The 7709-nt window shown below is 37.0% G+C and overlaps 1 long non-coding RNA gene across 1 annotated transcript; it reads left to right on the top strand.

Annotated features, from left to right (window-relative positions):
- The first annotated feature begins 217 nt into the window (after positions 1–217).
- On the top strand, positions 218–912 carry LOC107571054 (uncharacterized). The gene is made up of 4 exons (XR_001607128.1): positions 218–259; positions 383–445; positions 603–665; positions 860–912. It is a non-coding gene; the product is annotated as an uncharacterized lncRNA (long non-coding RNA).
- The last annotated feature ends 6797 nt before the right edge of the window (positions 913–7709 follow it).

Below are 7709 nucleotides of genomic sequence, written 5' to 3'. Positions count from 1 at the left end.
TGGAAGATATTTTGCAGAATGTTGGTAACCAAACAGTTTTTGGTCCCATTGACTTCCATAGTATAGAAATTCAGTAGAAGAAAGAAATTGTATTTCTGGGTGAACAATCCCTTTAATTAAATAACATACTGGACCTGTGAATAATAAAATTAGTTTCTGTTTATTCTATCATTGCTTTTAACACATTTAGAAAAGCAACAATTCATACCCGAGAATAATGATGATGTAATCACTGCTGGACTGAGACATCATGCTACAGGTTTAGTTCTTAAATTTACTTGTACAGGTTTTAACACTGTTTACAGTATATGCATTTTAATTATACACATGGACAATTAAAAAAAATTGCACATCAATAGATGCATTTTATTTTTTGTTGTAGATGGCTTACCAGGAAACTATGATGATGTCATCATTGTACAACAGATCTCCAATGATAAAGCAGGTGTGGGTTTCAAATTACTTCCTTACAGGAATAGTTTTTTTTTTTTTTTTTTTACTCTCTCTCTCTCTCTCTGTCTCGTTTATCTTCTGATTGTATTGGAATATAAAGTTTGTAGACTATTTGTTCATGTAATTAATAATAGATGCATTTATATCAGAGGGTGTTCAGGAGGAGTATGATGATGTGAAGAATGTCAGAGAATATATGAGTGACATGATTGGTATGCTATTGAAACTTTTTTTTCCTTTTCCTTTCACTGAATAATTTTCATTTAGTCTTTATAATAGTTCTATATTTTTAATTTAGGTGGTCATGGTAGCTCATTTAATTTGACTGCAAATATTCATGTGTTCATTCTTATAATTTTTAAAGCATGTGTTGGTACATTAATTTGCTTTTGTTTTCTTATAATAGACTATGATGATGTGGAGGAGGATCCAGGGAAACATGGAGTAACTGTGTAACTCAAACACCTGCTGGCTCAAAACCTTTTATAGGCCTACTGTAGCTTTTAAATGGTCTACAATTTTTGTACACACACACACACACACACACACACACAAAAGTTCAATATAATTCTGTGAAATAATGTGTTTTGTGGTTCCCACATTGTCCTTTGCCATGTGTTACGTCCCATGACGTAATTGTTGTGTATGTTGGGATATGGTCACATGGGTTTTCTCAACTCCCTCTTTCTCTCTCTCTCTCTCTCTCTCTCTCTCTCTCTCGCTCACTCTCTTTCAAGCAGTGCTCCAAATCGTCCGCAGCTGTATGCATTTTTTTCGGCAGCGTGGTTTCCCTGTTACACAGCGTGTAACAAATATAAAGCAGCAGAGAGACACAGCTCAGGAGGCAGGGACGTGCACAGACATTTTGAGGGGCAGGGGCTCAAGTGGGAAAAGGGCACTTCTCATATTTATTTAAATTTTTTTCTAAATAAAACATTAAATGTATTAGGGGTGTGCGATATTGACAAAAATAAATATCTCAATATTTTCGGGGATTTTATCGATAACGATAATAAGACGATATTTTGCTGCGTGTGTTATTGTGCTGATGTCACAAGGACTACTGTGGACAGCTGACTCCTAAAGTTTTTGATATTCTGCATATTCTGTGTGGTGATCAGTTCACAGCAATGATAGAAATTAATCTTTTCCAATAAGTTTAAATAGATTTTTTACCTTTTATGGACATTTTTACCTTTTTTAAAGCCATTTTTTTCATCTTTTCAGTCGAATTCTTAAATTGAATCAGTCAATTAGAATAATAAGTCATTTTGGCTGTTACCAAGTAGTATTGACAAAATTAATCTTTGCAATGCAGAGAAAACACAGAAGCTGCATTAGAAGTGGCATTTAGATGCATTTACACACTGTTTAATGCAGGACATGAATGTATTTAACCTGCAGTTACAAATGCATTAATACTGTTTTGATATTTTAAACATAAAATGTTCAATACTGATATTTGAAATTATTTTTAAAAAAAGAAAGAAAAAGAAAATACTTTAACTGTTAAACTAAAACTGCCAGTAGGTGGCAGCAAGTCCCTGTTAATAAGTGAGTCATTGCGACTGAACCGAATCATTTAAACGGTTGATTCTTTCAGGAACGAAACACTGTCATGTTGCTCAGAGATGCAAATTGGAATTATATTTGTTGGCGAAATAGAGCAAAAGCAGTCAATATTGTGTCAAAAACGTAAGTGTCTTAATATTAAATTCTTGTTTATTGAACTTCTGTATAAAATCAATATCACATTTATAATCATGCTGCTTTTTGTTGGAAAAAACGTCTGTCTTCGCGTGATACTGATTAATTATATGGAATGATATAAATATACATTTCTGCCCCAATATCTTGAATTTTGTGAGCATTCTAAATGCATTTTAATAAACTGAATCATGCAGTGAATGAACGTGCACTGGTCTAACCTACTAAACTTTAGCTAACTTACATGGCAGCTCTCATGAGTCATGGATGTTAGCAAGACAAACTATATTTGCCTTTTGTCATTAATAATTAGCTGTAAATTTGAGGCACAGGTAGCTTATGGCGCTTTTCCACTGCATGGTACGGCTCGGTACGGTTCACTTTTGGGGGGTTTTCCACTGGGTACAGTACCTGGTACTTTTTTTAGTACCACCTCGGTTGAGGTTCCAAGTGAACCGTACCATTACCAAAACGTGACGTGTGAACTCTGTTGATCACAGATTGGCCGGAGAGAATCGTCACTACCTGCGTCACTGAAGTTGCGACACAAACATAACAGAACTGCTAGATTTAAATCAGCACAGCCAGCGAAGGGTCGAACGCCACTGTTTTGAACAAGCGCACCTTTTTTAACAACCAAAAAGTTTCGTTGTCTGTTGAGGAAGTACAGACGTTCCTCTCGTTGATAGCAGAGGAGCGGATCCAGCGAGAGCTTGATGGGGCGACGCGGAATGATAACGTTTTTCAGGAGTCGCGGCAATAGAGGCGGCGCAACTATAACAACATTTGAATAATCCCGCCCATTCTAAAGCGGTACTGAACTGCAGTGGAAACGAACCGAGCCGTGCCGAGCCGAGTCGTATCACGCAGTGGAAAAGCGCCATTAGTCTTGTTCATTACCACTCACCTCCACAGCAAGACAAACACAACTGGAAAAGGGAGGGAGGGCTTCACTTCTGCCGCTGCGGTTCTCTGTCTGTGACCGATGTGCCGATCAGAGTCTCAACATTTCCTGACCCGACCTGATATTTAGTTTTTTATTTGTTTGACAGGGAAAGCTGTGATCAAACAGTAACACGCACACATATATATTCATTTATTTAGAGTTTTTGTTTAGATTTTGTGCGAGTGTAGTTCTGTCAAACCGTGTAGGGAGATGGGCGCCAATTTTGGGGGGTTTATCCCTTTCTAAATTTTTCACCTGTTTTTCTCTAATCAGGGAGCGAGGTAAGATTATTGCCTTTAATTTAGTTTTCTTTTGTCAGGGAAGTAATTTTGTTATAACCTTTAGAAAGACTGTTTTGTTTGTTATTTTGGCATTTGCTCTCTCCTGACGCTTTGGTTATTTAAGTTGATTAATTGCCCTGATATTTGTGTATTTTCTATATATATTCTTTTGGGTTTCTTTTAAGCCCTTAATAAAAATACTTAAGTATATTTCTGGTATTTGGGTATTCATTTGTTTTATGGTGTTAATTAGAGGGTTTTGTGTGAACCTTTATTAGAAATATCAGTGGTGAAAGTGACAAGAGCTGGAATAGAGGAAAAGGAGATTTCCATCATAATTTATTTATTTAATCACATCTTTTAACTTTGTTACTTCTGCTACGTAACCCCTAGAGAGAAGAGGGGAATGTAACACGTCTCACTTTCTTGGCTCATTAAAACACCCAAATGCTCCTCAAGCTAGGGTTGTTGTCATTGTTTATCAGTGCTTGTATCTCTTCTCTGTAGGTATCAGACTTTGATGCTGCATGCTGTATCTTTGACAGCTGGGTAACTTTGTCAGAGCTTTAACTTTTGTAACTTTCATCAGGGACGTGTCTATGTAAAGTAGAGGAGGAGTCCTGTTCATCAGCAGTCACATTCTCTTTATATATTGTACATAGTGACAACTGAAAATGTTGAAGCTGTTCTCTTGAGGTTTAACTCAAGACCCCTTAGCAAATTGGCTCTAAAGGAAAATATATATAAATAATTACAATTAATTATAATTATCAACTCTTAAGAAATGTGGCCACAGAAAATAACTTTCTTACAGTACTAATGCATTATAGCATGTAACAAGAATGACTCGTTAAAGGGTCTTTGTTTGCAAGTAGTGTCCAAACTCTAATCTAATTCCTTCCTTCCTAACTCCTAATTAATCCAAAGAAACCAAATTCATGAAATTGTGCACAAATGTTTTATTAACTAAAACAATAACAGATAACTAGTCTAAACACAACATGGTAAAAAGGGGAAATAAAAGTGAATGAATTAATCTGTTACAGAAATCAGGGAATAAAGCTATGGAAAAGGAATCAATTAACCACCTGACTATAACCACAAGCTATTTTTTAACAAAGGGGGTCTACAGCTTATACTAAACCTCTGTTTAGTTTGATCAAATGCATGATACTTGCATTGCCTTGGCCGTTGAATGAGCATCTGGATGCAGTCTCAGATGAAAGTCTTGATGGTTCAGTAGTTCTGTGGTGTTGGAGTTGCAAGTTTCTTCCAGGTTGAAGATTGACGAACTTCAGGGATGTTATTCTGACTCAGTTGTGGTCAGGCAGGTTCTCTCCAAGGTGGAAAGTGGCAACATGGCTTGTTGCAACTTTCAGGTCCTGCCAGCACTGGGGAGGTCCCACAACGTCATGGTCAGACTGGATGTATTCAGTCTTCTCCACACAAACAGTGACCCAAAAAAGGTCCAAGAACAGCAGGGTCATTGATGTGAGGCCTGTTAACTTCTGACAAGGTCACACCTTCTGAGTTTGACTTGACCAATGAAAAGGTGTAATTAATTGAGGGAAGAAGATTCTTTATTTGAAAGCTGACTCATTTGCATGATCAGAGTGGGCTGGCAGTTTTGTATCAAGTGTATTAGGTTATCAAGAGTCCTGTTGAAGTTATAAAGATGTGTTATAGCCCATTAAGAAATTAAGAAACTGGAAATTCAAACTGGAAGTAATAATGCACACAATTTCCTGGGGATATGCATGTTCATTCATAGAAATGTTTGTCTATGAATTGGTGGAACGTCCTCTGGGAGGCTGGAGATGTATCATAACGCTGTATGGGGCTCAGTCTGTGATGATCAGTGGGCAGACCCGGATTAAGAACACATAGGGCCCTGGGGCTATAGCGAACACATAGGGCCCTGGGGCTATAGCAAACCGGTTTCCCTTAAGGAGTTTAGTTTAAATAGTTTTATTATTAGAAGGTCTTCTTTCTGGCCCTAGAAGAGGAGAACCATCAGGGCTGGACTGGTGCTAAAATTCAGCCCATCTGGCCCACACAGTCCCCCATAAATGTTTTTCTGGGGTTAGGGCAATTGGAATAAATTATTTATTAATAAATAACAGACGAAAACAAATTATATTTTTAAAATGCATTTAACAATATTAATATTCCATTATATTGCAGGCTCTTAATAATTGAATGAATATTTTTCTGCAATTAAAGTTTATTAGAACTGTAAGGATAAAAGAAACTCAGATACTTTGATCTCCTGAGAAACAGACAATACACTGGCATCTTCAAGACACCCCACAGAGGGGTGGTGCAGGAAACGCCTATGCATCAGTGCCTTTTCATCTCCTCCCTCCACGGGATTCACTCAGAATGGTCAATTGTATAATGTTCTATATGAATGCAAATAAGATTTACAGTCATGTTTGGTTTCATTTGAATAGTCTCAGGGTGAGTGGTACAATGGTCTTAATCTTACAAAAGCAGACTACTCCCAAGTCTTTCACACAAATTACCTTCTGTTCCCATTGAGGTGTGAACTAGTCACCCAGATACCAATTGTTTGTACATGCCTCCACTTGGGGGATGTTTTATCTTGGTTTTGTATTTAAAGGATTGCAGCAAAAGGGTCGGGGCGATTCTGTAGCCAGAAAGCCCGTGGTATGGAATGTGTCCACACACTCAATACTATGTATTTTCCCAAAGTCAGGTATGAATATCTTACTCTTAGATTCGTCTTTGAGAATTTAATGTCTTTTATTGATTTAATATCTTTGAATTGGCTATGGAGATAATTGGCATAATACATATTTACCTTACTGATAATAAATTCTTACATTTGACTTATTCTGACGTACTCTGAAATTATTTAAGTGAAGGCTTATGTTTCCGCAAAATTGCGTCCAGGGTTACGTGCCTGACTAACCGCTGGACCTTAGTTTAAGTTGTACTCAGTTATGTTAACCATGTATATGATTTCAGAGTTAATTAAGTTGTACAAAGTTATATTAACTATTGGGGTCTAGACAAGGGGTTCTAGAAAAACCGTTGATTAATGCTTGGAGTGTTAATTAAGTTGTACGAAGTTATATTAACTATCAGGGTCTAGACAAGGGGTTCTAGAACCGCTGATTAATGTCTGAGCATTACATGGGTAACTGTAGGGGGCTAAATATTAAATAGTATTAGCCACAAACCTCTGGATAAGGATCAGACTGGCGAGTTTTGTGATCGTGGAGCCCACGCATAGCGGCCGCCGTGAGGCATCCTAAGTAACATAGATTCCTAATGAACGAGTAAATATAAGTAAAGAGTTAACTAGAATAATCAAATGTCAGAATAATTAGAGATCGACAAACAACCAATTTCCCTTTCAACCTAAATTCGAGGTCATATACTAAAATGGAGTCAGATTAGATAATAAAATGGAGTCAGATTTGAGTTAAATCTAAATTGAATAACTCTGCGCGCTGAAAAGACCGAACACACAAGAACCCTTCATCCACCACTGGATACCTTCATTGGGCCAAGTGTGTGGGCCTTACAAAGTGGTGACCGGCGACACGATCTCCTAAACAGGCGAGTGATGTCTTTCAGCGCAATATGGATTTGCACCGAACAAAGGGTTTGATCATCTCCTTCTCTTTCTCCAGCTGCTGTGGTAAGTCAATTCTTATTTGCCTTTCAGAAATATTGAGGGAAAGACAGACGCATCCCATATATACACATTAATAGAATGAGTCGGAATACTCATATTGTTAGACCGGAGACCGGATCCGGTGGGTTTGAGAATTAGACGAAATCACGTACTTGTCAGGGACATGATAGTGGCAGCGTAGACGAGGAATGACATCCCTTGTTCTGAAATGTAAATATCTCCTTGTTTGCCAAAGCAACAAGAGATCAAACTTAAAAATTGGAATACCATCCTCCAAATTATATTCTGGTACTCAACAGAGAGTCATAAATTAGAACCTAAAGTTTTAATCTGCAAACTGCCTTCTCTGTTGTTTTATTTGCTTCATTGCAACAAAGGAGCAACATTTTAATGAGAATGAACAAACAGAATACAAATTCCAAATTAATAAAAAATTGGAAAATTTGTGATTGAATGAAATTTAAGTTGATACATTTATATGTGAAAAGTAAGTTGGGCAAAACAGAATGGTGTAATCACAATACAGATAAAATAACTTAACAAATAACAAAATTATACATCATCTCTTGCGGACTAACTAGGCTACTACAAAGCAGAACTCCTTTTGACTACAGTTAAACAATAGATGATACGCTTAAAAAATCTGAAACTGATA

Source organism: Sinocyclocheilus grahami, unplaced genomic scaffold (assembly GCF_001515645.1).
Source record: "Sinocyclocheilus grahami isolate Dianchi unplaced genomic scaffold, SAMN03320097.WGS_v1.1 scaffold1543.1, whole genome shotgun sequence".
Classification (NCBI taxonomy): domain Eukaryota; kingdom Metazoa; phylum Chordata; class Actinopteri; order Cypriniformes; family Cyprinidae; genus Sinocyclocheilus; species Sinocyclocheilus grahami.
Note: the sequence above shows the minus strand (reverse complement) of the source record. Positions and strands in the feature narration are given on the sequence as shown.